This window comes from Dermacentor silvarum, chromosome 5, assembly GCF_013339745.2.
Source record: "Dermacentor silvarum isolate Dsil-2018 chromosome 5, BIME_Dsil_1.4, whole genome shotgun sequence".
In the NCBI taxonomy this organism is placed as follows: domain Eukaryota; kingdom Metazoa; phylum Arthropoda; class Arachnida; order Ixodida; family Ixodidae; genus Dermacentor; species Dermacentor silvarum.
Window position 1 is genome coordinate 72925311 of NC_051158.1, and position 18643 is coordinate 72943953.

At 47.8% G+C, this 18643-nt stretch overlaps 1 long non-coding RNA gene across 1 annotated transcript; it reads left to right on the forward strand.

Annotated features, from left to right (window-relative positions):
• The first annotated feature begins 7072 nt into the window (after positions 1-7072).
• On the forward strand, positions 7073-15639 carry LOC125945852 (uncharacterized). The gene is made up of 3 exons (XR_007467163.1): positions 7073-7215; positions 13468-13635; positions 15540-15639. It is a non-coding gene; the product is annotated as an uncharacterized LOC125945852 (long non-coding RNA).
• The last annotated feature ends 3004 nt before the right edge of the window (positions 15640-18643 follow it).

An 18643-nucleotide genomic window follows, 5' to 3' on the forward strand; every position in this document is an offset into this window, starting at 1 on the left:
TACCATACGTGGCAGCTGGATTTTTATGAGAGCGAATTGCGAACACGCTTGTGTACGATGATAAGCTTGAAGTGAAAGAATCCAGTGGTAGTCAAAGTTATTTCAGAGCCTACCAGTACGGCGTGTCTGATAAGTTCAGTGTTGCTTCGAGAGTTTAAGCAACACTGATCAATCAGTCATAATTTTCCTGCTTAGTGCAAGGTACGCTCACAGTTGCGATAAGCAGCGCAGGCATGATGTTTTCTCGTGTTGCTTCTTGCTTTATTCGATGAAATGTGGTAATTTCGTGTAAGTTTTACTCAAAGCTGGTTTACAATAAACAAGATACCACTGCGACGTACGTTCAGCGATGTTACCAGAAGATTGCTATATATCAATGTCTCCTTCGCTGAGCCCATATATTAACCGAGGTTGCTTGTACTACTTTTTCAGAGCCTGAAATCATTCATTGCAAGGGAGCTGAACATTGGTGATATATTCACTGTTGTCGGAATCTACATTAGCGGAGATGAAACGCTAGACCCGATGAGAAACATCTTTAGGTAAGCAGTCCTTTATATTACAGAAGACTACTTAAATCATAGTCTCGCAATCAACACTAAAGTACGAGATGTTGTCCGTATACATGAATATTACAAGCATATTGTTACAAGCACGGGGGAAAGGGGTTTATTTAGGAGTGCGAGAGCAGGAACAGCAGTCTACCAACAGCAAGAATGGCCGCTGCACAGTCGTCGTTTTTCTCTTCCTTCCTCCTTTTGATCCGCACGTCCCTTTTACGCGCTTGGACGCAACATACCTCTCCTCGCAGACAAAGCCCACTGGGCGAGTCAACTGGTTTGTCGTGGCGTGCATGATTTCAACCTGGCGACATGCGCGACTTGTGTCCTAGCAGAGCGTGGGCCAGTGTTCGTGAGGCGCGCGAGAGTGTAGTTCACTTCGCTGATCTTGTCGATGACAACATACGGTCCAGCGTAGTTTGCAAGCAGCTTTTGGCACACGCTGCGCTTCCTTGTGGGAGTCCAAAGCCAAACGAGATCACCAGGGTGATATGTAACAGGCTGATGTCGTGCGTCGTAGCGTGCTTTGTAGTTTTCTTGCGATGCCAAAGTCCACAGACACGCAAGTCGCCGAGCCTCTTCAGCAAGGCATAGCGTATCGGCGATCGCAGCATTGTCGTGGTGGTAAAAAGGGAGGACAGTGTCGAGCGTATACCGGGGCGGGCGAGCATATAGAAGGAAGAAGAGGCTGTATCCGGTTGCCTCATGCTTGGCGGTGTTGTATGCGTAAGTAATAAACGGTAGAACTTCATCCCAATTCATATGATCGGACGCAACATACATGGAAAGTATATTCGTGATCGTTCGATTAGTGCGCTCAGTGAGGCCGTTCGTTTGCGGATGATACGGCGTCGAGTGCCTGAGGTGCGAGTCAAATAAACGTAGAAGCTCTTCCACGATATCCGCCGTGATTTGACGTCCCCGGTCGCTTATTATAACACAAGGCGGTCCATGTCGCAGAACAATAACGTGAAGTAAGAAGAGCGAGACTTCGGTGGCAGTGGCTGATAGTATAGCCGCCGTCTCGCAGTAGCGCGTGAAATAGTCGGCGCAGACAATTATCCAGCGGTTCCCCTTGGATGACTGAGGAAAAGGTCCTAACAGATCAATTCCAACTTGCTGAAAGGGCAAGCTGGGAGGCGGCACAGGTTGAAGGAGACCAGATGGGGCAGTGGTTGGACGTTTCCGACGTTGGCACTGTATGCAGCTGGCGACACACAACTCAACCGAATGTCGCATCCGGGGCCAGTAAAAGCGTTCTTGAATGCGATAGAGGGTGCGCACAGTGCCTAAGTGACCGGAGGTAGGGTCATCGTGCTTAGCCTGAAGGATTGCTGGCCAGAGACGCTCCGGCACCACTAGAAGGAAGCGTGCACCCGTGCTTGAGTAGTTCCTTTTGTACAGAAGCCCGTCACATACACAGTAGCTGCTTGTTGCAGTAGAACGGGCTGAAGTGAAGAGTGGCTCCAATTTGGTGTCTGTCTGTTGTTCTTCTTTGAACGCATCGATATCAGGAAAAGCGGGTGTCACAGAGGCAACGAGATGATCAAAATCGTCTGCGTCGCAGTCCATCGTGGTAAGCGGCATACGGGAAAGACAGTCTGCGTCAGCATTTTTTCGGCTACTCTTGTAGCACACAGTGAAGATATATTCCTGCAACCGCAAAGCCCAGCGCGTAAGGCGACCACAAGGGTAGCGAAGGTTGACGAGCCAGCACCGGGAATGATGGTCTGTGACGACTAGGAATGGGCGTCCGTAGAAGTAAGAGCGAAATCGCTGAACCACAAAGATTACAGCGAGGCATTCTTGCTCTGTCACCGTGTAATTGCGTTCAGGTTTGCTTAATGAGCGGCTTGCATAAGCAATCACGTGCTGACGGTCGTCATAGCGTTGGACCAAGACGGCACCCAGACCAACGCCACTAGCATCTGTGTGGATTTCTGTCGGCGCAAAAAGATTCAAGGGGCGAAGGATAGGTAGGTCGGGAGGTCAGCAGGAACTTCAACTGACGAAATGCAGAATCGCACTCGGGTGTCCACTCAAACCATGCGTCTTTATGTAGCAGATTTGTCAGAGGATAGGCGACGTCAGCAAAACCAGGAATAATTCGGCGAATATAAGAGCAAAGACCCAGAAGACTACTAAGTTGCTTCACTGACTGCGGTGCACTGAATGCTTCAACAGCTACCGTCTTGAGGGCATCAGGCCGGATACCGTCTTTGTCAATAAGATGACCCAGCACAAGGGTTTGACGGTCACCAAAGTTACATTTCTTGGAGTTCAGAACCAGGCCAGCGTTTTTGATGCAGTCGAGGACAATATCCAGGCGCGTATTGTGCTCATTGAATGTGCGCCCGAATATAACAACGTCGTCAAGATAGCACATACAGATGTTCAACTTTAGCCCACGCAGAATGGTGTCCATGAACCTTTCAAAGGTTGCTGGAGCGTTAAACAACGCAAATGGCATCACATTGAACTCGAATAATTCATCCGGGGTTATGAAGGCTTTTTTCTCCTTGTCTGCCGGGTGCATCGGGATTTGCAAATATCCTGAGCGTAGGTCCACTGAAGAAAAATAAGAGGCCGAATGAAGGCAATCAATTGCATCATCAATGCGGGGTAGGGGATAGACATCCTTCTTAGTCACGGCGTTTAATCTTTGATAATCGACGTAAAATCTCCAGTTACCGCCTTTCTTTCTGACGAGTATGACCGGAGCTGCCCAAGAGTCCGAGAACTCTTCTATTATCCCATTTTTCATCATGGCACTCCCTTGTTCCCCTATTATCTTGCGCTCGTTAGGCGAGAGGCGATAAGGCTTTTGCCTGATTGATTGATTGATTGATTTGTAGGGTTTATTTTCGCAAGGGCCAGATGTGGCCAAAGAGCGCCAAGTCGATGATCCGTGCTTCTCAATGATATACGAAGGCTTTTGTCTGATCGGGCGCGCAGATCCCGTATCGATAGTATGGCTTGTTCGAGACTCGAGAATCGAGAACGCTTTGTCCGGCTACGCAAAGTCAAACACCGACAGATGCTTAGAAAGCGTATCCACCAAGGTATGGCGCTCCCTAGTGCTGAGAGACTTGTTTATCATAGACAGAAGCTTTTTGTCCGAGACGTGGCGAAGGTCAGCAGGTTCACACGGCGGGTCTGTTAGTGCGGCTACGGACAAAGATGTGTATTCTGTAAAGTAGGCGAGTTTCAAGCCGTCTGGAAGCAAGACGGGTTCTGCCGAGCAGTTGGTCGTCCACAAGCCAGCACGCCCGTTGCCGATGGATACCACACAAAGAGGGACAAAAACGTTATTCTTCACACAATTTAGATGCATTGGCTCTACGGAGGCATCGAAACTGTCTGGAACTTCACCGCGACATACAACCGGCACGCACACAGAGGCGGATGCAGGCACAACAGTATCTACAGATACACAAAGTTTACCTTGATTGCAAGTCTCCTGTAAGAGCCCGGACGAAACATGGCCATCGACGAAAACTTCCCCCGTGCGACAATCGACGGTCGTACCACACTGTCGCAAAAAGTCGATCACCAAAATCACTTCGTGCGTCGATCGGGGAATAACTACAATTTCCGTCGCCAATACTCCACCAGCAAAGGGTACTTCAGCAGTGCGCACACAAACAGGGCGCAACGACTCGCCGCTCACTCCACAAAACGTTGCAGCATGGTCCCACCGAAATGCAACTTCGCGCCCTAATCGACCTTTAAAAGCGAGACTCATTACGGATACAGTCGCTCCGGTATCCACCAAAGCCATTGCAGAAACACCATCAACAAGTACATGCACTTTGTTCTTAATCATAGCAACTGCAGGGGCCATTTCTGTCGATAGCACGTGTCGAGCGACCTCACCCCCATCGGCCGCGCTAGCCAGTTTTTGGGTTGCTAAGACGAGGTGGAGCGGCGCACTGGCGATGGAGATTGACGTAAACGAGGTGCACGAGAGGATGGTGGTGGCGTCAAACTCCTGTCAGATGCCGGCGAGCGGCTCCGAAAGCTTCTCTGCCAGTAATCGTTGTCGGGAGGAGCACCAGCTGACCAAGAGGTGGTGTACGGCTATTGAGTTGTCTTCACAGAAAGTGCGGTCCTTGCTGAAAACCTGGATCGACCATTCCACGTTGTTGGGCGACGATTGCAAAACCTCGCTATGTTGCCCGCGATACCGCATTGGAAACACACCGGCAGAGGCCGCAAATTTCGATGTTCTTCCATGTAGTCACGTGCATAGCCAGCACGTGGGTCACATTCATCATGGCTAGGCATCGGCCGCCGGGAGGCGTGCGTGCGGCGAGGGCGTTGGTCATAGTCATGATCTTGATAGCCCATGGTCCCTCTCGTTTGTGGGGTATACCTAAACTCAACGGTCGCTGCGTGAACCGTCGGTTGCCGTGCGGTCGAAACGGCCGTGTTTCTCATCCCGTGTGGTGAGTACGCACCAGTGATGCCGGGTGTGCGACTGGTACATCTCTTCCCGATGGAGCAACTCTTAGCGAACAATCTGCCGTATTGTTGATGGAAGGTCAACACAGGAGCTCGGCTCTACACTTGTCACCGTTGTGACATTAGCTAGGCGACCAAACTTCGGTATTATCCGTCGCATCTTCAGCGTCTCAAAGGTCCTGCAGCGGCGAATTACGTCAGACACGGAATCCAAGCTTTCTTTGCCGATCAAAAAATTGTAGACGTCTTCGGCTACTCCTTTCAACAAATGTTCAACATTGTCATCTTCAGACATTTGAGAGTTGACTATTTTACACAGTTTTAGCACTTCTTCAATATAAGTCGTACCGGTTTCACCGGGAACTTGAGGCCTTTGCGAAAGCGTCTGTTCAGCGCGTTTCTTTTTCGCACTAGAGTCTCCAAGGCACGATCTGACCTGCTCGACGAAAAGCTCCCATGAAGTGAGCGTGTCTTCGTGATTCTCATACCAGACAAGCGCTGTGTCGGTAAGAGAAAACACATCATTGGACAGCTGTGCTGTCGATTCCATCCATTAGACCGGCTCACCCTTCGGTAGGTAGTGAGCCGCTCGTCGACATCTTCTCCAGCTTTTCCTCCGAAAGTGAGTGGCACCTGGTAGTATTGCCACGGAACACCAGGTGCTGGCCTTGAAGCCGCGGCAGAGCCGTCGGGAATCTGGCAGGCGTACTCAGGCATGTCACTTGAGGGTGGCGGAAGTCCGGCAAGTCGACGGCTTCGGCGAAGTTGTAGCAGCGTAGGTTCCGTGGTTACGCGGTGTACCCCGCACTGTCCACCAATTTGTTACAAGCACGGGGAAAAGGGGTTTATTTAGGAGTGCGAGAACAGGAACAGCAGGCTACGAACAGCAGGAATGAACGCTGCACAGTCGTCGTTTTTCTCTTCCTTCCTCCTTTTGATGCACACGTCCCTTTTAGGCGCTTGGACGCACCAATATTATCCACGTAAGGCAACGCTATCAATAATAATTGACTATATACGACGGGTTTATGGGCGGGCTCGACATAGAACATAAGTTGTAGATCAGTTGAGGGTAAATGACGCTGTTAGGCATTGTTGGAAAAAAATCCGAGGACACCAAAGCGCTTCTTATGAGTTGTGAATGGGAAAGCACTAATTTCCGATTGAACGCCGCTGAGCGGTCCTTCCAGTTTTGCGATGCGGGTAATGTACCATAGCGGAGCGTGCTGCCCGAGCCAGCAATTACCAGCAGACTGCGGTGCCAACGTCGCATGGCACTGACGTCCCGCGCAATGAGTGACCGAGGAAGCAGCAGCGGCGACCAAGGCCGGTAGGCGCGCGCAGCAATTAAGTCCAGTGGCAGTGAGAGAGAGAGAGAGAGATACGAACGGCGCACCGTCTTCTGGGAGCGAAAGTGACGTGGCGTCACGACGAGAACCTCTCCTCTCCCGCAACACCTGGCGCGCTATCCTGTCGTTTCAGCAGCTGTCTCCTTTCACTCACTCGACTCCTTTGAGGTGCGCTGAGGACGTGGTGTCGCAGTCAATGGGAGTTTAGGTACTGTTTCGATGATATACCGACTACAGACGCCGGATTTCTCACTCAATGGGCCGTTTGACGCTTTCGCAACAAAACGTCTTGGGAATGGAAACGTGAAGTTGCCGACAAACAGGCACCTTCGGTAGGTCATAACTGCCTTGCCGGTGGAATGAACCCTTCCGTCACGTGCCATGCCTAAGTAGCTTTTTGTCGTAGTAACAATTTCCACGCCATGTGCAACAATCCTGTGCAGGAGTCAGACTTCATCGCTTATTCAACCTTTCCGCTAAAAATCATCATCAGATCACTACCGTCGGTTCCAAAAAAATTACGGGTTTTGGGCAGAGTTACGAGATGTATGGTTAATTGAGATCAAGTACATGCTTTCTTTTTTATCCAGTTGTGAACCATTTGAACATAAACTGTCGCTTTCTTCTTTGTGCTCAATAAACGGTAACCACATGCAAGGATAAAACTAAACCTGGTCAAATTTTTCAGGTCCCTTGGAGCACCCGACGTTATCATCGGACTGGGACACATTGCCTATCCAAACAACAACATGTCAAACTGCGAAATAATACCTCACAGCACATACGCTAATGACACCAAAGCAAACCAGCTACGAGCAAATTATGGCAGTCTCTATTCAATGGTAAGTCCATAATGGCTGCGAAAAAAATGGAGAAGTCATTAATGTCCTTTCGGGTAGCGGTGTGGCAATATAGGAAGCGTATATTATACAATATACGGGGTGATCAGTTCCAAGATTTACAGAACCTTTAAAAATATCCTGTGACAGCCTAATTTTAGTCCTTGAGCTGGATAATTCATGGAGGCCTATATTACTTTCACCAGAAATCGAAACACAAATTCAACTAGTCAACAAATAATACTAATTTCTTCTTGTTTATTTACTTGTTTAATTCGAATATGTGCCGTAAGGCACATATTCGAATTTACGAATTGTAACTGCTGAGCTTGGAAGGCGTATCCACTTGGAATGAATTTGCAGGGTGACACAACTTTCGACCTATGCTCCATCAAACTCTCCATAAGAATGCATTGTTGTTGCGCTTAGTTTTTTTCACAACAGCCTCTCATCAGCACTGAAACACAAGATTAACTGGAACGCCATGCTGTTCAACTCAAATTTTGGGAATGAGTATCTCAAAGCTGTTCTGATCCTGGAAATTCATTCTAAATGAATACGCCTTCCAAGCTGACTGGCTACAATTCATAAATTGTAATATGAGCCGTAAGATAAACCATTTAAAAATTCATCAGTGAATTTTTAATCTGCCTAATGTCTGTTTCGATTCCTTGAACATGCCCACTTCTTTTAATACTTCCGATCAAGGACGAATTAGTCCATCTGCCACCGGAGATTTTACAAAAATCTGTAAAACTTCCACAAATGATCACCCCGTAACAATATATAATAGCCCATTTGCTTATGACCAAGTTCAAAGGCTTTTCTTGTTGCCTGACGTGAATGGCGTAAACATTCTCGCCTCATTTCGTCTTAATCCTTTCAACTCCGAAGAAAAGACAAAACTATGAACCTATAGTGAAATGTCCTATAGTCGGGACTTTCAAAGGGAAATGAAAAGTGCGCTTCAAGGAAAATACACTTTAGAAGTCAGCGGCATTTGCCCCTCAAAGGCGGATGCACACGAGCCTCCACCGATGGGCTCGCACTCTAGACTGACGTCACGAGCCGGGTGGCCGACGACCTCATCGACGGAGAACATGACCGCCCGTGCTTCATACTGGGGCGAGTCGCGTCAGATGTGCGCGTCTGGCCCTTGTCAGAGTGAATTCTCAAACTGTTTGTTGTAATCTATCCAACCGGAAATATTATTGCGAGCTTGCGATGAATGATTTGCGCCGTGTGCGTTTGTTTTGAGCCGTGATCCGGCGAAGATTGCAGCGAGTATCGGTGACGCAGCGCATCGTCTGAAAACAGGATCCTGCGGCGAAGCACCGCGGCAAACAAACGCCCTGCGTGTTTGTTTCATGGTGTTTTGTTTTGCTCCAAAGTGAAGTTACGATAACGAAAGATTGCCAAATTCTAGCACCTACTGCGAGCGGTGGTTGTGTCCGTGTACATTGTCCCTGTGTTTTTCGTCGGACACGGTGAAGTGGTGGAGCAAAACCATACTCAGGAGTTCATCTTGAAACTGCAGCGCGCACATAAGAAACGAGGACAATAAGGCGAAGGTGACAGACAGGCGCTGACTCGCAACTCAGTTTATTTTTGGAGGGAAATATACACACATATATATATACCCAGTCTGACTAAAGTGAGCATGTGCAAGAGTATGCGGAATAGAAATAAAAATAATAAAGACATATTGCGCATGCTCTTGCACATGCTCACTTTAGTCAGACTGGGTGTACAGGTGTGTATTTCCCTCCAAAAATAAACTGAGTTGCGAGTCAGCGCCTGTCTGTCACCTTCGCCTTATTGTCCTCGTTTCTTGTGTGCGCGTGCAGTTTCAAGATGAATAGTTACCAACTCGCCCAACTTTCAGTACTTTTACATACTCAGGAGAAATGAGAAAAGCGTACGCAGATGAAACAAACCTACGAGTGTTTCAAGTAAAAAAAAAAGATTTGCGAAGGCCACCTCCAATGCAATATTCGTCGCGGCTAGCTCACCGCGCAAACGATCGTTGGCAGAGTGGTGTTGTAAGATAGCTGAGCGTCTGGCAGCATCGTTCGAGCAATGTGTAGCACCATCAATAGATTACTGTCCACCACTGCTAAGAATCAGGGACTAAGCCGCGCTTTTTGATCGAATGTCATTGAATTAGTAACGGTCAGATGTTTGGTCGCAGCGTTAGTTTCCTTAATATCAGTCGCAGCACCAAGTCGCATAAAATTATGACCGTTGAACTAAAGCCTTTATAAGGGAACTTGGCATAAATTCGCTTCGCTATGTGGCTTAGTACTGTTGGCTTACTGCCTGCGCTAGATGTAGAATGCCTGCTCTGACACAATAACGTAGAAATTGTGCTACCAGCACTCTACATTCTTTCCCACAACACAGCTCTGCGCTGCTTTTCGATTCTTGTGACATGTTGCTACTAAATATTCCTATAACAGCGTTGAGGCTACAATCGTACGCCTAGTAGATACCTCTAGCCGCGTCTGTGGGTAAATGTATGCGAGTGTATTCTTACGCGTTTGTGTATATTATTTATTTGGCTATTTTTTATATTTGAGATTTTCTTTGTTTTCGCGCTGGCGTTTGTGGGCAGGTATGTGAATATGTGCGTGCTTGCATGCGTGCTTCTTATTTTTGTCCTTTTATGTGTGCGTTTGTTTTTATAAGTTTTCTTTTAGCTACGTTTACTTCCACAGTTTATTTAACTCCTCTCATTGAGAGCACCAAGTCCTGTGAATAGCAGGGATGGCTTCTTCGATCTCATTACCGCCTTTCTCTATCGCATACGTGGTCTTCTCAATCTGCCGTCTGGTTGCGTTTTCTAATACTATTCTGTCCTTGCTTCTTGTGTTGTTGCCGCAGTGTGATTAACAAACCACCACAAAAGAAATTTCTATCAGCTATGACAATAGAAAGGTTTGCAGATACATTATGTTAACAGCAACACGTGGGTTGCACAGTAACTTCGTCGTTTACCACGGTTCTGCGTTTATGCATCAGTGCATGCGGAAGCTCGCCAGAAGTGCACATGAAAGGGTGCCATATTGTGAAACAGCACGATGCTATGCGGTTGCTTTTTTCACGCTTCCAGTCTTAGTAAACAGATGGTTTCGTGACAGATGAGATATGGCGGTATACATTTTTAACACGGGCAGCATTGCGCAGTGGTATATCACTTGCTCTCTGACGTTTTCATCCCTATAAAGGCATTTTTCAGTAAATGGAGAGCAGCAATTCAGTGCACTGAGAGCCTTTTTCAACTTTCGCCATTTATTACTTCACCAATTTCATTGTTTGAATCTGGCGGTTGCTTCGCCTACTGCTTGTGCAATGAACAAAAATGACACTATTAAAAGCAGATTTACTCAATATTTCTGAGCCCAAAAGGAAAGCAAAAGAAAAAAAAATCACCGACGATTACGATGCTCCCTAATGCAAAATTTGAGTGCAGCTCTATACTTGTTTTCAGTTCGAGATATGTTGGCTGGCGCAGACCATCCATCTCGTGCGGCACGTTGCAAACGGGGCGAAGAGTGGCACGACGGCCTCGCTAATGCGGAGATCGCGACAGCCCGCGCGTGGGTGACGTGTGGGCGTGATTCACAGCAGCCGCCGCCGACAGACTTCCCAGATGTAGCGCGCTACTCTGGCGCCATCGCGTAGCCATCGTCGCCGCATACGCTTTTCTTCTCACTCTTTCGCCATACCCTCCTCCTCCGCTACTATAGAAAACTACTATGGTGGTAGATTGACGATGTTCCTGCCCTTAGAGAGAGTTTACATCGAATTACATTGTGATTTTCCGCCTGAGCACTTGTCTTGCATTATCATTTATGCAAGTTGCGCATCAAGTTTCGCAGTTGCTTCGGTCTTCGTTAAGTTATTCAGGGTTCATTTCGCTTGCATTCGCATTACTCGCACGAGTCAGATAAATAAATTAAATAATGGCTACGATATGACTGCGCTTTGAAGTGCAGATTGCTAACGGTGCCGTTCAAGCGTGCCCCGACTTCTGCTATTTCACCTCAGGGCACGTAAAGCTCGACGGTTGCTGTGCGAATTAATATTTTGGGCCTCCTCACATTGACATTATTCATATCAACAGGGCGCAGAAAACGGTTGGGGCCGCACCACTAACACGAAGCAGGCAACGGGGACATGTCACTGAGCTTCCATTGCAATTATTTGTTCAAATGGCTTAATGAAACAAGAACTGTGCTGTGCAGAAACTAAGCCGACGGTGTCAATGCTTGACTGCAGGTATTGGCCTTTAGGGGTATAAAGCTTGATGATGATTCCAATATGACTGCTTCGGCAGACCTGGAACTCATCATTGCTTCTCGCAGTGCTTGCATTGACATATATTCATCTCAACAGGCTATAAAGAGTGCAATGTTTTAAAAAAATGTGAGAAGAAACTAGAATAAAAATAACGCGTATCACATCAAAAATAATTTTCTGAAGACATGCAAAAAGTATAAATTTCATGCTATTTGATGCTGAGAGCCACCCATCCGTGTAATTAATTTAAACTGTGAATGAAGGAATTTTTCTACCTTTCTTGCCTCATCGTCTCCCCCCAGGTTTTAATGGTTTCGATAAATTCATTGTTTTTAAGTACTTGCTAAATAGCAAATGATCCATTTTAAGCTCGGAAAATGAGTAGTAAATGTTCCGTGTACATGTAAACCAGAGCAAAAGTCATGCAGCATTGCTCTTTCAACTTTTGTCCCTTCCAACGAAGCTAAAATTTATTTGAAGAGGTTCAATGTCACAAAACCACTTTCTCATTATGAGAGACGCCATAGTGGAGGGCTCTGGATTAATTATGACCACTAAGGGATCTTTAACGAGCACTACAACGCAAGCACACGGGTGTTCTTGCGTTTCACCTCCGTCAAAATGCGGCCGCCGCAGCCGGTATTCGATCCCGTAATCTCCGTGCTCTTCTTGCAAAGAAGCTATAGGCCACATATTTTCTTGTATTTGCATTAAAACCAAAGATTTCAATTTCCTATTTGCGGAACGGTACGCCTGAGAGCACAGCAGTGGTTTAAACCAGTGACTACCGTTTAAAAACACACGCCGGCGGCCGCCGATCTTATACCGTAGCAGACGACGCGCAGCATTTGTAGAAGGCAAATCATTATCTTTCTCTCGTGATCCGGCATGTGCTGTAGCATTCCCATCACGACAGCTTCACCAAATCAGTCATCAAGATGTAAAGTCTTATTTATAGCGAGAAAGAGGCCCTTTGGAAGCACAATTTTATTGAGCGGGACAAATTTGTTAGTCGCGGTGGCAATCGGCTGTCGCGCTTCGGTCATCTGGGCCTCCTGCCTTCTAAAGTTGTACCCGACTATAGTAATGCATGCGACAGATTATACAGAAAGGAATGGGCGGTGGGCAGACTGCCTTTTTTGGAGGGATATAATTTATGAGCATACTTTTAAGCATGCCATTATGTTCGGTATTATTACCGTTTTTTTGCATTTACGAGTAGTCTAGGTCTTTAAAATTCTTGATGCATGTTACAAGCCATTGGATCCAATGAAATATATTGCCCGAAAAGCAATTTGTTGTCAAGCTGTCTGTTTGACAGTATTAGGCCACTTTTTTGTTCTCCAGCGCTGCTTTATTATACGTTGCTATCTTTGAGGCCTAAGACCTCAGGTCGCGCAATTACGTTCTCATTGACCCCAGCGTTTACTTGGTTGAATACTGGATAATGGAATGCTGAACAGTGGAATGTTGAATACTGGATAGAGGTTGTGACATGCGGCATGCCGATTGTTCCAGAGATCAATTTACCCTAAAGTACCCTGTGTACCACTTGGGCGGCCTCTGCGCCATATACATGGCCCAAACTGTAATGGGCCCGCATGGGCGTTGGTTGGCTAAATGTAGGACGCATTCCAGCCCGAAGTGGTAGTAAACTTCGGCAGTTATTTATGTCTAATTCCTGGAAGTTCTCAGTACCAAAAGCCAAGTCTCCAAAAATTGCTTCTACCTGCAATTATTGAAAATGTGTCGAGAAACATTTGCGTCAGGCTGCCTTTCTGTGCTTTGTCGCTTGTGATCGTCCACGCGCAGTCGATCAATTTGTATAACATTGAAGTTAAGCTGTCCGAAGAACTATAAATATGGTGACATTTTTTTTGGCATCGTGACGGCGCACGTGTGTTGAAGCAGACGGTATGAACTGAATTACGGTTTACTTCTTTTCCCTGAAAGCACGTAAAGATAACTGATATGTCCCTCATGATGCAACACTTTCCCGGGAAGCCTTGGGCAATTGCCTCGACACTAACGGCAAGAAAATACAAGCCTACTCGTAAATACGATGTGTACGAGTCTTGCGAAACCATGGAACCACAGGAACAATACGCTTCGCCTGTCACGGTGAGTCACATGGCTCGATTATGCAGTTAGCTGACGCTACGTCTGCTCGTTTACCGATTGAAATATTTTCGCGACAGGAGTGAACATTTGTCGGGAGAAGAGACACAATGTTTTTAACCACATTAGGCAACGTTCCCAACGAGAAACGAGTTTAAATCAGAACAGCCTGTCGTGTGCTTATGTGAAAGTATGGTGTGTGTGTGTGTGTGTGTGTGTGTGTGCGTGTGTGCAGATGGTTTTTGTTTGACAAGTGGATGACATGTTAGCTTAGTCTTATTAGTTAAATGGATAGTCTAATTGCTCGGTTTAAGCTGGGTAAGCTCGGCAAGGCAACGCGATCAATAATCATTTACTATATAAGACGGCTTTATCGGCGGCCGCGACATGGAACATAAGGTGTAGATCCGTTGAGGGTAAATGACGTGGTTAGGCATTGTTGGAAAAAAATCCGAGGACATCCAAGCACTTCTTACGAGTTGTGAATGCGAAAGCATTAATGTCCGATTAAACGCCGCTGAGCGGTCCTTCCAGTTTCGCGATGCGGGTAATGTACCATAGCGGTACGTGCTGCCCGAGCCAGCAAGCAGCAGCAGCTCGCGGTGCCAATGCCGCATGGCACCGACGTCCCGCGCGACGAGAGACCGAGGAAGCTGCAGCGGTGACCAAGGCCGGCAGGCGCGCGCAGAAATTAAGTCCAATGGGAGTGAGAGAGAGAGAGAGAGATACGCACCACGCGCCATCTTCTGAGAGCGAAAGTGATGTGGCGTCACGAGGAGGCCCTCTCCTCACACGATACACCTGGCGCGCTATCCTGTCGTTTCAGCAGCTGTCTCCTTTCACCCACTCGACTCCGTTGAGGTGCGCTCATTACGTGGTGTCGAAGTCAATGGGAATTTAGGTGCTGTTTAGATGCTACAGACAACAGACGCCGGATTTCTCGCTCAATGGGCCGTTTGAATCTTTCTCAACAAAACGTCTTGTCAATGGGAACGTGAAGTTGCCGACAAACAGGCACCTTCGGTAGGTCATAACTGTCTTGTCGGCGGAATGAACCCTTCCGTCACGTGCCATGCCTAAGTAGCTTTTTGCCGTAGTAACAATGTCCACGCCATGTGCAGCAATCATGTGCAGGGGTCAGACTTCGTCGCTTACTCAACCTTTCCGCTAAAAATCATCAGATCACTACCGCCGGTCCCCCCCCCCCCCCCAAATAAAATGGCGGGTGTTGTGAAGAGTTACGAGATTTATGGTGCATTGGGGGGGGGGGGGATACCTTCAGGAAAAAGCGACGACTGCGACCACTGCGAGCACTACAAAAGGGTGACGCCGACCTAAATGATGCTGCTGAACCCACTAGTCCCGACGGCTTTCATGGCGACACCTTTCAAGACATGGAAGATTGGCTGGCTTAGTTCGAGCGCGTTGCTGCGTTTAATTAGTAGGACAATACTAAACTTAGGAACGTCTTCTTCATACTTCAGCCTCGGGGATGGTGCTCACACGTGGTTTGTGTGCCGTAAAAGTACCATGCCATCATGGCCTGAGTTACAGCGTAATCTACTGGAGACTTAGTGAGGAAGGGGCTAATGCCACATGGTATGACAGAACAAGGGACTGAAGAAGACAATGAGGTTTATCTTGGCACCGCGTGTCGACGCTTACGCCCAGTTAAGTGTCTGGTGGCTCAGTTTGAACTTCAACAGGGCATGCGCGACAATAGATATTAGCACAGACTGGCAAGATGGCACAGTCCTGCAGCCAAGGTCAAAGTGAAAACGTGCACAGTGCGCCAGCCAGGTTGTCGTCGCCTTTGTCGATGTGAAACACCCGTCACAAATGACATCATTACAAACAATTTGCTTGCATTCATGGTAACCTATCGTTTTCTTTTTTTTTTCTTGCAGGCTTGTGAGGGCTTCGACATATTACACATTCAGACTGCGTTGCCTTACCAAACTTTACCCAGCAACGATGGTGCGCAGATTGTCAACGTCAACAAGTCGCGGCTTTTTGTATTCGACGATAGAACCAGCCTCGCTGTAAAGGTAAGCAAAGGGCCGTAAGCTTACAACAAGGATATAATGCGTGACATATTGTGCTAAGCTGGTATACTTCTTCAACATTGTTTACTGTGGGGCAGGAGGGCTGGGGAAGGGGAGGACACTAGTAAAACGCGTCTGCCTTTTTACAGCCTTGTTGAGTTCTTCGCAAAGAGGAAGAAACGACTGCATGGTTTATGCAGTTTTCGCTCCTGTGGCTGAAAGTAACTTTGGATTCTGGGTGAAGTTTGCCTCATTGTATCAGAATAACAAAAAGTAAAAACAATTTCACTGCCCCTTCCACTCCGTGAAGATGGTCGAACAGCGAAGCTGTTAACGGCGCTACTTGCGAAGGATAGGACGCGTCGGCGTCCACGGGTGATGGTATTTCTAGCGCGTTGCGGGGGATTGAACGCGTGGGCGCCCACGGGCGACGGCGTTCCGGGCGAGTTAAATGCAGCCAGTTCCACGAAGTGAAATCTGTCGAAACAACGAAGCTGTGGTCGTTCTGTTTCTGCGATTGTCTCATAGGTTTCTGTGTATTTCCGCTCGCACCGAGCGGCGTCCTTCGGGCGACGAGCGCGAGGCGAAAACACCTGCTATTACACCCGGGGGCCTCTCCTCTTCCCGCCGAGCGGCGTCCATCAGGCAAACAGCGCGCGGCACAAACACCTGCTATTATACCCCGGCGCCTCTGCACCTCCTCCCCGGTGCGCGCTCCGATTGGTCGGCGAGTTGGTCACGTGACCTCTCCGGCTCCACTCCTGCATGACGGCGCACGCTTGACTAAGAAGAGCCTGTGAAATTTAAGAGCCCTTCCCCTGACGAGGAAATGGGGATAAGCGAAGCTTTTGGCAAGACGACGCAGTCGCAGGCGTTTCGCTTCGTTTGCCCTAAACTCAAGGTCGGCGGCTCTTCGCTGACGTTTGTCCTCAACATCGCGCTCCTGTAACTCGGAGTCCGCCGCTCTTCGCTGACGCTTCGCCTGGGCTTCGGAAGCTCTCACGCTAGAATCGGCACGTCGACAACGAGCCCTTTCCCGAGCGAGTTCAGGGCACCGTTGCTGAAACGCAGCCTGCTCTTCGGCGGAACGCACCACGCGCGGCCTTCCCATCCGGCTGCCGAACTGACCTGAGAAGAGGGAAGCATGGCGGAGCGCGCGCCAACCCCCTCTCTCTCCCTTTCCCGCCCCGCGACACGCCAAACGACTCTAATTGGTCGCGTTCTTCATGTGATCCGGCGCCGGCGCAGCTTTCCGCGCAATTGCTCTTTATTTCTTTCTTGTTCCTGGCTCATACCCGATGCGGGTATGCTCCACAGGTGAGTTTTTGCGTAAGAAACTTGTGAGTCAATACAAGCTTCGCTTGAATATCGTCAGCCCTTCTACACCGTGAAGATGGATGGTAAGCGAAGCTTATCACCATCACAACAAATGGAGGGTATACATACCCGTTCTCACTCTGCGCTTTAAAGGTAAGCCGCAGCAGCGCCGCAGGCAAGGGAACAAGTTTCGCGGCGAGCTAGCGCTTTGTTTTTTGTCGAAGGGGCAAGCTCAACACGCTCGCATAAGTAAACCTGAACTACATACGGGGTGCTTCAGCGAACACCTTAAAAAATTTGAAAGCATGCCTGTGGCAGATGGCACAATTCTAGTAGATGAGTTGGTCTAGCTACTCGAAGAGGCGGACATTACTTGCACAAAAATTGAAATGTATATTCGACTAATTACCGAAATTTCGCTAATTACAACCTTTTAACCAATTTGTACCTAACATCGCACTTTCTAGCGAACATCGCAAGAAAGCGCGATAAACTTACGTATGGCAGGATGTGTTTTTCGAAGCAGCAACGGCGATAGCATGCTGAACTCTTCAGTGTCCGGCATGAGTATGCTTATTTTATACATTCCACCTCCCCATATGGCACCGCTTAGTTTCACAACATCGCCTTTGCACGTACCGAGAATGGTTTCTAGCCCATTTTCGGTGCGATTGAGAGGGATCGCGGAGTCAACTCTTGCTCGCTGTGGTGGGTCGCCTCACTGTCGAGTGGCTGTAGAGCTCCCATCATGTAGCACGTATGTGCTACCTTGGTTCACGCAGCATATATAGCAGTGCTCTCGCTTCCCTTAAGTCAAGGCCCAAACTAACCGGGTGAATGTGACTGTGGTTAGTCCGTAGATTAGAACTTTAAATCCTTCTTGGGATTATCAGTATAAATATGGAAAAGAAAAGTTAGCTTTCCAGATACTTCACCTCATGCATCATTTCCATCTTCACCGCAATTGTATTAGACCGGTTAACTTCGAGCCCCTCCGAGCAGAATGTTAAAATTACCCTGAACGAAATATGTTCCCCATGAAAAATTACGGCCATTTGCACATATGTTCATCTTATTTGAAGGAGCTAATACTGCTGCTACTACAACAGCTGAATGTTTCATTGTTGTATTGTTTTATATGTTTGTATTTGATACTCGAAGTTCTTTTCATTGAATTGTTCTACTGAGACTGCTGTGATATGGGCTCGGCTTATATTTAGGCAACTGTAGCTTTGAGCCGACTAAACTGAGGCATATTTAAAAAAATATGTCCCCTTGAATTGATGAGTAAAAAAATTTCGTCGGCCCTTGCACTCCGTGAAGATTGTTAAGCAGCGAAGCTGAAACTTGCGGCCCTGGTGTTTATCAGTGGGTTAATCTCGACGGTTCATTAAAGTATTTCTAAATTATGAGGTTACACACCTTCGGTTGCGACGGAGAGATCGACGTCACTGACGGTATGCCCGCAGTCCGCCGTTGTCGCTTGCGTTCGATGTCTCGAGTTTGCTCGGCGGCGTGGTTAGCAGCATTCGCCCGCCATTGCCGCTTTGCGATTCTTTGAATTTAAATTGCTTCAAAATTATATCCGTCCGTCACATAAGACAATGAATGGCTCAACCCCCTTAAGGGATATTCTACAATAGATAATT